This window comes from Helianthus annuus, chromosome 17 (genome assembly GCF_002127325.2).
Source record: "Helianthus annuus cultivar XRQ/B chromosome 17, HanXRQr2.0-SUNRISE, whole genome shotgun sequence".
Classification (NCBI taxonomy): domain Eukaryota; kingdom Viridiplantae; phylum Streptophyta; class Magnoliopsida; order Asterales; family Asteraceae; genus Helianthus; species Helianthus annuus.
The window spans coordinates 110,044,094-110,055,309 of NC_035449.2; the positions used below are offsets into that span (position 1 = coordinate 110,044,094).

Genomic DNA, 11,216 nt, shown 5'->3' on the forward strand with positions numbered 1-11,216 from the left:
GTCATCATGTGGTTAAATGGTGGCAATGAAAGGATAGGTGTCAAGTGAAGAAGATATGCTTGGAGAACAAGCATAAAAACTAATAGAGAGACCCCTTACGGACCGTAAGGGTCACGGCTTATGGTACGTAAGGACCTTCAGCGCGCACCATTTTTCCGCCTTGCGGATCGTAAGGCTTAAGCCTTGCGGTTGCCATTTGGCAATATAGCCCCTCTCCTTCCCAGAGTCAGGATTAGTCGGAGTTCCAGGACACGTTTCAAAGAACGTAGGATATAAGTCTTTCCTCCTTCTACATAGTCGGGAATAAATTGGAGGATTTAATATGTATGGTGTTACATCGTCGAACGATAAATTCCCTTTCCTTAGTTGGAAATTCGGGACACGTGTCGCCTCACAATTGGACGAAAATTTACGGGTGTTACACCTCTCAAGGATTCCCCGAAGGAATGGTGTACCCTGTGAAATAAGCACGCGGTGGAGGCGAGTGTGATACAACTCTCTTATCATCATACAACATGATCCTCATTTGATCATTCATCAAAAGAAAAGTTATATCAAATCAATTAGTTACATAAAAAGGGCAACCAAAGTAATCGAACACAAACTAATTATTAAACAATTAGCTTAAACTAACATCCAAAAACATACAAAATCAAACAAAATCCATTATAAAACCAATAAACTCAAGGAAAACGAAAACAACCTTTGGCAATATAAAGTAGGGTAAAGTTCTTAACATACTAAACCACCTATTTATAAGTTCTTAACATACTAAACATACAAATTGAAGGAAAACTCAAAAAGACAAAGTGGCATTTTTGTAATTATCAATAACTATCAAAGTTACTCTACAAATATACCTAAAAAAACCTAACCACTCCCCCCACCCCCAAAAAAGACCTAAAGTTTGGACCTAAATTTGGACCGAAAAACTAAATTAAATTAAATAAAAAATAAACCATAACTCAAGGATTCATAGCAAATAGTACCTTTAATTTAAATTTAAAATTGGTTGAAACTTGAAACTCACTTGAACAGAAGAACAATCCATTAATTTTAGAGCATCTCCAACCCTACTAACATCATGATATACATATCTTCTTATCTGCATATGAAATTTAATTTATATTTAAATTAGAGATATTCAAGACTCATTTTATTTGCATGAGTGAATTATGAAATATGAATTGAAACCCATAGGATAAGAATTGTGAAGACCAATACAGTGATGCCAAATAGCTACACAACATCTGAGACATAACTACATATTTTTATCATTCTTTTTGCATCTTCATGGTCCATGGAAGGATTGGAGAATTTTTCTGAGGATAAGGATTCAAGCCACATGTGTTGAATACCTGCAAAATTGAAAGCAGGATTTAAATAAAAGATGAATTAATCTTTTTTAAATAATAGAAAAATTAAACCCCACCAATTTTGTTTTTGAATTGGGTGGAGAGATGTAGAGATATGTCGTAATTGCCGCCGGAAAGAATCAACGGTGATGGTGGTACCAAACAAAAACATTAAACACCCAATCGATTTCCTTACCACAATCAAAACCTAAAAGGTACCTGATATAACAATAGATTAAATGGGCGGCGTCGTTGGTATAGATGTGTTGAGGGGTGGCAGGAATTGTAGACGATAGTGCAACATACGAAGCCTATATATCCGATTTTGATGGATTTGTTGAGGGGATTTGAAACTGATCTTACATTCAGTTGGGGATTTTAATGACAGTAACTTTGGGGATTTTAATGGCAGTAACTGATGATTTTGTCGAATGATTTTGATATGTACCTTGCCAACACGGTCCTGTTATCATGCAAAATATTTAATAGTTATTATTGTTATTACTAGTAGGGTGCCCGCGCGATGCGGCGGGGTGTCAATTTGCATTGCAGCACTTGTTTCTGGTAGTTTTCTTATTTATATAGGATTTATGGTAGCATTATTGTGGTGGATGTGTGTCATAAGTGTTACACATGTCTAGTAATTATTAAATTTAGCATTTAAATTATCAAGTAATTCAAGAAACCATTGATGCAATAAAGTAACAAACGAATAAGAAAAAATAAGTCTTAAATATAAAAGTTAAATAAAGTAGCACATGAAAAAGGAAAGGTAAGTCTTAAACATAAAAGTTGAAAACTAAAATCTCAAGTATGAAGTTTTTTGCATCCTGATGAAATCAATTTAGTAAACTTACGGCTTAAACATCTCAAGAATGTCATCTATATTGTCACATCACCATTTGTCATCATCAAGTTCAGGGTCCTCCGGAGTTTCTTTTATCTCTTCCTGTTTGATTGTTACACCCTTTGGAACAGGTTTGGGAATAATAATAAGTGTAAACAAATTGTATTCGATAAAAGAACATAGAGCAGGTTTGGGAACTGAAAAAAGGTTAAGTATATTAGTTACATATGTTTTATCATGTTATTGTTATATATAATATAGAACAGATAGGTCAATACCTGACATATTTTCCATTATTCTTTTTGTCTTATCCATAACCAATTCTTAATCTTTTTATAAGAGAAAAAAAATAATTGAGTACAAGTGATCAAAGTGCGTAGAATAATAGTATCATGTAACTATATTTAGAATGTGATTGCGTAAACCACCAAATGCAGAGAAAAAATCATTACGTAATCACTCACAAGCAGTTCATTCGTCACGTAACACCTCTGAGTAGACAACCTTTGTATTAGAGCGTGATCGATAAAGAAACATAAAGTTGTCCATACGAAAATACATAATTTGGAAGATAAACACCAACATGTGGAGTTGTTTGACCTAGGGATGAGCTCAGTACCGAAAGAACCGGTACCGAAAATCCCCAAAAGTGGGTACGGTACTGGTACCGAATATACCTGGTTCGGTACGGTTCGGTACCGGTATTTAAGGCGACAAACCACTAACAATTAGTGAGTTTAAGAACTTGACCGAATAGTTGTGGTGATCATCTTCTACTTCATCAAAACTGTAGTAAACCTTTTCTTCCCCTTGAACCGTGTTATACATTTTAACATTGATCTTGTCAACACTGTCATTTCTAATATTGCTCTAGAGATTATATAACTAAAAGAATATACATTGTTTTGAATTGACGGAAAGACTATATTGATCAATTCTTTTATAGAGATAAGGTGACTCTTTATAAGGTAAGACTCAAAACATTGTCACACGTGTTAATCACTTCATATTAATCTTATATGTTAACAATATATAAAGTTTTTTTAGCCTATTTCTTATTTAAAAACTAATTTTTTTGTTTGTTCTTATGAACCAATTTATTTATCGTGTTAGTCTAATATCCAAAGGCACCCAAATACTTTTCCCGAATATATCATATTCAACTTTTCTAAGAGGGTTTGTGTTCTTGGTCACCAGTTGTAATGTTCAAGTTAAAAATCAAGCTTAATTGCTTAAATAAAATTTGATTTGTAGATTAAAGTTACCGGAATATAAAATATTACTTTCTCATCTGATAATTTTAAAATGTAAATATATATCCTTTATATCCATTGGGAATAACCCAATGGTGTTGTTGATGAGTTAGATAAGGTGTAGAATAGGTGGAGGTTATGGGTTCAATCCCCATGACATGCAAGTTTAGCCATTAAAAGAAATAATAAAAATAAAAAATAATATATATATATATATATATATATATATATATATATATATATATATATATATATATATATATATATATATATATATATATCCTTTATGAAACCCATGTACCAAAGTATGATTTTGACAATTACGTTTTGCGCCTTTTCCCCCTCCAAAGTTTGGTGCATTGTTACATATAATGACTATTTTTTGTCCATTGGATCTTTAAAGTTATATGAAGTTATTAACATGTAAAAGATTATATTTATAAATACGAAGTTATGTATGAAGGGGTTGGCTAAATGCACCTCCCTTTTTACTAAATATACCCCATTTCCATAAAAAAAAAACATTTTAAAACTCTTCAAATTTCACCCTTTAAAAATCCATGCTCACATTATATTCACCACCAACATTCAATTTTTTATTCCCTCAAAATTCGCAAACAGATGATGTACAAGAAGGAATTTAGGAATCTCTTATAGGTTGAATTTTATTTTAAAAGTGTGAATTGAATAGCAAGAATTAACGTTTGATTTAATGTTCAAAAACAATTGAAAAGTTAATACTTTTTGGTAGAATCCATAAGCCGCAAAACAACGACAAATATTATAAAATAATTGTTTCTTTGTAAATCCGCAAATATATTTGATCTGCAAATTCTAATGTAAAAGCAAAACACGTATATGTGAGTATTCAAATTATGAAAAGTAGATAAACCTCTATAAAAATAGGGATATTTCGTTATGCAATTTAAAAAAAATAGAAAACAAAAGGGTTCATTGTTTTTATTTACAAACTTCAAGGGGGAGGTGTAGCCAGTAAAAATTTGAAAAAGGAGGTACATTTAGCAACACCCATGTATGAATTCCTATTAGATTTGATTAAATATTATTGATGATAAAAATTTGTATTAGATTAGATTTTAGATTTGATTAAATATTATTAATAATAAGAATTTGTATTAATTTAGATTAAATATTATTATTTTTAGTATTATTAATAATTTTAATCAATTAAATGAGAGAATGACAAGTGTTCAAAACAGGTTTCTTTTATTATATAGTATAGATTCTCATTCCTCTTGCTCTTGTAACACTTCTTTATCAGGTAAGACCAATTTTCCTTGGGGATAATAAGGGCGAAGAACTTGCTTTATTTCTTAAGCATTTAATGCCTCGTGTACAGCAACGCGTTCGCAAACACATACAATGATTTCTCATGCTACGGAAATATAAGGAAAAAACGATTTACATAATGGGTAATGTTATACTAAAAGCTTAAGTAATATCATATCTGGTCGACTAAAAATTAATATGAGGTATCATTCAAAATACGTAAAATTTCATATTTACTCATTTCATTAAATACACTTAATGGTAAGACCATTATACCCTTACCTTTCTTTTCAATAAAGATTTTAAGAGAAGGGTACAGATGTCATAAAAAATAGTATATTCGATATTTTGATCTTTTATCAGATAAATATCATATTATATCCCATGTAACAAAGTCGAGCCATGATTTAATGTCATATATAGTTCAAATACCTTCTTTAGCACAAATTTCATACGGGCGTAAGCATCTTTAAGAGGTTTAACCACCTGAAACATGCACACAAAGAAAAACGATATAGCTTAGTAACTTCACATCTTCACTATATGTAAATAAGAAGCTTTAAAAAAGGGTAGAAAATAGAAACATACTTCGACATCAATACGCGCTGGCATCTCCGAACCAGGTCGCTCTTTCAAATAAACTGGTCCAATTGCATCACTCATACCATACCCATACGATGACACCTTTCAGACAGTAAAAACTTGCATACTAAGCAACTGAGCAAAACAATATAGAAACCGATTCTTCAAAAAGAACCCCTTTTAACCAAAACTGAGTTTTATTTTTTCAAATCAGTTAACCATAACCTACAATTCAGTAAAAAATTAAAAAAGGAGGGGACTATATTACCATATATTGGCCAAAATAAACATGAAATGAAAATAAAATAAATAACTGAAGGCAACATATGTTTCCTACCAACCATTTGCATTATTCTACTGCTCTTGCTTTCTTGTTCACGCAGTATTATAAACGGCCCCCCATATTGACGATTCCTCGTATGTGCTTTTTTTACCCATCTTTCTGATCGGGCTGGGTTGGCGTTGCCAGATGCCACAGGAACGGTGGCTATTTACTGTTACAACTACCAACGTATATAACCATCACCATTGCAGGTCAGATGGGTCAGATGCTGGAGGGAGGTTGATAGGGCTGTTCATGAGCCGAGCCAAGCCGAGCCAGGCCAAGATCGGGCTCGGCTCGATTATAAACCGAGCTGGCTCGGCTCGGCTCGTTTTTGAAACCGAGCTGAAAATCTAAGCTCGGGCTCGGCTTGGTTTTAAACCGAGCTGGCTCGGCTCGGCTTGGTTTGACTCGATTTTATAAAGAAATATTAATATAAACATCTTAAGCCTAAAATATTATTCAATACTTTAAAAGAATATATTCAAAATAAGTTCAACCAATACATTACAAACCAAAATCAAGTCCAACAACGCAAAATAAGTTTTAATTTCAATGAAATACAATATTAGTTCATTAGTATGGTAATCAACCTTCAAATATGCCATAGATATCAAATAACAAACCTATATACATGTAAATAGTAATAAGTTTTTTTGTAATATATTATAATGTATATAAAATTAAAATTTATTATAAGTAAAATAATCCGAGCTAAACCGAGCCGAGCTACAAAGCGAGCCAAACCGAGCCAACTTGGCTCGTTACGAGCCGAGCCGGCTCGGCTCACTTTTAAACCGAGCCATATCGAGCGAGCTTTTTCCGAGCTAAATCCGAGTGAGCTTCGAGCGAGCTCCGAGCCACGAGCTTTTTGAACAGCCCTAGAGGTTGAAGGAGGTGGATTTGGCGTGGTTGCCATCAATAGCGAGAGAGGCGGTGGCGGAACTAGGTTTTCTCTAGAGAGAGATAGAAAACAAAGTCAAGGACTCAAACCGTTATTCAGAAGCTCCTCCCTCTACAAACTGGATCCATTCCTGCTACAAATCTACAATTCAAATAACAATATAACAAGATCTACAATAATACACTTAATGTTTTTGTATGTATATAAACTTACTCAATACATGGAAGGGCATCACTCGCACCTGAACATTTCACACTGCCTCTGCTATCATACACTCGTTCCTCTGTATGTTAGAAAAAGTTACCGGAATTAGCAAGAAACCAATTTGTTCACCTATGAAACTTTTGTTCTCTTGTGCGTATTGTGATTCTATGATGTATACCAGTTGAATTTAGATCTAAAGTTGGTTGTGATATCTCTAACCCCTCTGTTTTAGTTATATCCAAGTACCTGCACATAACATGCCATAACATTATATCCGTACCGAAAATGATTTGCTTATTCTTTTGATTCTTGAAGAGTAGCTTAAAACTTCTTATATATAATTTAAGGATAACGGAAGAGCAGTATTCCACCATATGACTATTGATATACCAACTGTACCTTTTAGGATTAAAATGCTGCATTCCAAGGTCTTCATCCCAGAAAAATATATAAACATATATAGACACAACAGCTGCTGGATGCAGAAACTGCTTTGCATATCACCTAAAATAAAGTTATATTTTAATGAATAACCAGTTAAAGTGCTTTTCAGTTCAATTACAAGTTTCTATTGCATAAATCATAACAAATACCTATTGTAGATGAGGCAAAAATCATAGCAATACCAATAACTACAGATAAAAACCATAGATTCTGATAAACAAAGGTTGTAAATTCCTTAGCACTTTGTTCGGTTCTGAGCTACAACATGTATGGCTTTGCTGTTCCACTCAAGATCTTGCCAGCAATCCAATTTCCCATCATAATGGAACAATATAATCTTAAAATTTTCTTGAAGAAACCGAAAATGCTAATGTCAGGCGACTATAATTCATAGAAAAATAAATATCAAATAGCTAATAAATATGAGAATATAACTGATCATTGTACATTTTGAACAATAGTACTAAAATTTCGCTTTTGCTTCTTACCCACTGGCATGGCCAACATGTTATGCATGGCGGAAATCTTAGCCTGGATTCAAGTAGATATACCTAAATCATTATACACAAAACACGATATTGAAGGTAAACTGATGTAGAATAATGAAAATAAGTAACTATTGGCAGTCGAAAATAAACGAATATATAATACCTAAGGTGTTGTTTGTTTTTGCAGACATAAACTGTCTGCAAGCTGATTTCATCTGTTTTCATGTCTACAACTGAAGATGTGGTCTGAAGCTCTTCAAGCTGAAAATATAAGATTGTTTGTTTTTATAAATTGATACTGTATGTACAAACTACATGAACTTTGTTTTATTTTCCAAATCAAAACATCCTAAACCAATTACCTCAACTACACATTCAACAATCTTTTTCCAACTTTGGTATCAAGAACATGAACATCAACGTTTTTATCAGCTGTTATTCCGGTAAAACAATATCTTTTTCCCCATTTGCTTCCACTTCTTCATCTATATACAGACATCATATGACGGTGGTTCAGGTGGAAAAAATACAAATTTTGCAGCTATATTTGAGGTTACATTTCCCATTTAACAACACCCCACCTCATTAGTTTCCCCTAAAAGAATAAAAAGATTCTAGCTTGTTGAAAGAATTAACAGGATCTATCATCTATGTGGGTTTTAATTTATTTTATTAAAATCATGGGTGAAAGAAAAAAAAAAAGATAAATGATCTGATCTAGTAGAAGAAAATATATTTATGAAAAGAGGAAAAAAGAAAGATGAATAAAGAATGATAATGACGATGATGAATAGATAATAGCAAAGGTTGTACAAGAACACGACGGAGCCGACGATGTTCTCCGGCCGATGGTGGTGGTGGCAGCCGCGACGGTGGTGGTGGCCGAGTGAGGTGACGGCCGGCGCCGGTGACCTGACAGCAGCGATGGTGGTCTAGTTTTGAGGGAGGAGGGTTTTTTGTGAAGATGAGAGAGAATAGTTTTTTGTGAAGATGTTTGAAGAAAGGGTGTCATAGCTTTTTTTTTAAGCTGAAAAAAGCCATTTTCAGATCTTTTTAAAAATAAAAAACAAACAATCTTCAAGGATAACGTCTGCGCGCCTGCAGACATCAGCTCCCTTGAAGATGTTTGAAGAAAAAACAACCACCCCCGAAGGAAGGATTGAGCCTAACCTTTAACTTTGAACTACTTGTTAACCATAACGGGTTTAATTTAAAGTCAGTTTTAGCTTCAGTCATACCACGAGGTAAACCCTTTAAACTTCTGGAAGCTGGCAGAGCATTAAAAAAGGCATCAAGAAAACCCGAGTTTAACCACGTACGTCTGCAATATGAGCTTCAACATCCTGATGCCTTTGTTTCAGGCCATAATTATTATATTCCACTTGTGATCTCGCATTGCTACTACTACCGTGAGGATCAAAACAATAAAACCTTAGAGATCTAATGTCAATAAAGAGACGATAAAAAGATAAGTGATTCATACCTGGTTGTTATGAAGCGATTTTTCTGGAACCCAATCGCTGATCTGATAGAAGAGATTGTGTTAGGGTTTTTTGTAGGAGGGAAACCTCATAGCTGGATCTGATATCTGAGAGAGGAAATGACGATAGGGTGGGTTTTGAGAGAGAGAGAGAGAGAGAGAGAGAGAGAGAGAGAGAGAGAGAGAGAGAGAGAGAGAGAGAGAGAGAGAGAGAGAGAGCGAATAGGTAGAAGGCTGGGTTTAAAATTTGAAATGAGATTTTGGGTTTAATCGGAATGTGGCAAATGACTTTGTCAAATAAATATCTATATAAAATCGGAATCGGGAATATTTTTTTAGAGTGAGTCAAATCCATACTAATATTTAGAATTTTGTTAAAACATAGGGATTTAAGTGTAATAAGTTTAGGGTTTAAAAATAAATAGTGTTTAAAAGACCATACTACCCTTAATTTAGGGGTCTATCTGTAAATAAAGGGGGGAAAAAGTTCTTATTTTTTGGGTATCTTAAAATACCCCTCCCTTATGCATTATAATATAGTATATATACTATATTGTCAACAGGTTACAACCCCATGTATTACACGTGTTGAATAAATGTAATTTTATATATTAAATAATAAAAGCTTATATCTTTATGAACCTTTTATATTGTACAGGTTAAATAAATGTAATTTTATACATCAAATAATAAAAAAGTTACATCTTTAAAAACCATGTGTATTATACAGATTAAATAAATGTAATTTTGTATACTAAGTACTAAAAACGTCGTATCTTTAAAAAAACTCATGTGTAATCGGGTTGAATAAATCTACCAAATAATAAAAAAAATACATCCTTAAAAACCCCGTATATTACACGTGTTGAATAGATATAAAAAGAAGTTATATCTTTAAAAACCATGTGTATTACACAGATTAAATAAATGTATTTTTGTATATTAAATTCTAAAAACGTCGTATCTTTAAAAAACCCGTGTATAGTAGGGTTGAAAAATCTACCAAATAATAAAAAAATTATATCCTAAATAAATGTAATTTTTTATATTAAATACTAAAAACGTCGTTCGTATCTTTAAAAAAAACCTGTGTATAGTCGGGTTGAAAAATCTATCAAATAATAAAAAAAATATCCTTAAAAACCTCGCATTTTACTGGAGTTGAATAAACATAATTTTGTATACCAAATAATAAAAAAAAGTTATGTTTTTAATAAATTAGGATAACATTTAATATTAATTTATTATTTATATATTTAATATAAGATAAGTAAATAAGAGAGGTATTTGTTTTAAAAATATATTAAATTAACAATTTAGATTTAAGGATAATATTTTATTAAAGTATGATAAGATTTAATATTAATTTATTATTTATTTATTTAGATAAATATAAATTTGAGGATAACTTCAATGAATGACACGTGTCCAAAAATTGGTTTCTTTTATTATAGTAGTTAGATTTGGTCAATGCGGGTATAGTAGTTTTCCGCATTATTTTAAGAAGTAATGGAGCACTAGAATAGTGGGTAGTTTGTTTTCATTCTCTTATTAATTGTGAGTGATGAATTGTTATGGATATGAATATGAATGAAAAATTTAGAGAATTATGGGCATGTTTGGCTAAGCTTTTCAAAACAACTTATTGGCTTATTGACTTATCAAAAAGCCAATAAGTTGTTTTTGTGTTTGGCTAAGCCAAAAGTCCTTTTAGAAATAGCTTTTTGCAAAGAAGAAAAAGGAGGTTTCAAGAAGTCACAATATTGTGACTTTTTGGCTAGCTTTTAACTTTTCAAACTACAAATTACCAATATACCCATTCTTTACCCCCTTATATCTAAAAGAATGGCCATTTTAGTCATTTTACATCAATAAGCTAATCCAAACACTTTTTTTAAAAACTCCTTTTCAAAAAGTCCTTTTCCCAAAAGTCCTTTTCCAAAAGTCCTTTTTAACTATAAGACCACCCGTAGTGAGGCGTGATTTTTTAAAAAAAACTGAAAAAAAACGCCCCAAAACGCCCCTCCTCCCACTACACCCGGCGTTA

At 32.4% G+C, this 11,216-nt stretch overlaps 1 long non-coding RNA gene across 13 annotated transcripts; it reads right to left on the reverse strand.

Annotated features, from left to right (window-relative positions):
* Positions 1-4,740: 4,740 nt before the first annotated feature.
* Positions 4,741-9,372, reverse strand: LOC110922688. 13 transcript variants are annotated; one of them, XR_004886594.1, is made up of 12 exons: positions 9,173-9,371; positions 8,928-9,093; positions 8,052-8,174; positions 7,853-7,950; positions 7,690-7,752; positions 7,351-7,582; positions 7,157-7,261; positions 6,936-7,003; positions 6,767-6,836; positions 5,334-6,694; positions 5,178-5,231; positions 4,741-4,851 (listed from the first exon to the last, which is right to left on the reverse strand). It is a non-coding gene; the product is annotated as an uncharacterized LOC110922688 (long non-coding RNA). The 13 variants fall into 13 exon arrangements; XR_004886598.1 differs by lacking the exon at positions 4,741-4,851 and having other exon boundaries at positions 5,066-5,231; positions 5,334-5,429; positions 5,669-6,694; XR_004886599.1 differs by lacking the exon at positions 4,741-4,851 and having other exon boundaries at positions 5,066-5,231; positions 5,334-5,552; positions 5,669-6,694.
* Positions 9,373-11,216: the final 1,844 nt, after the last annotated feature.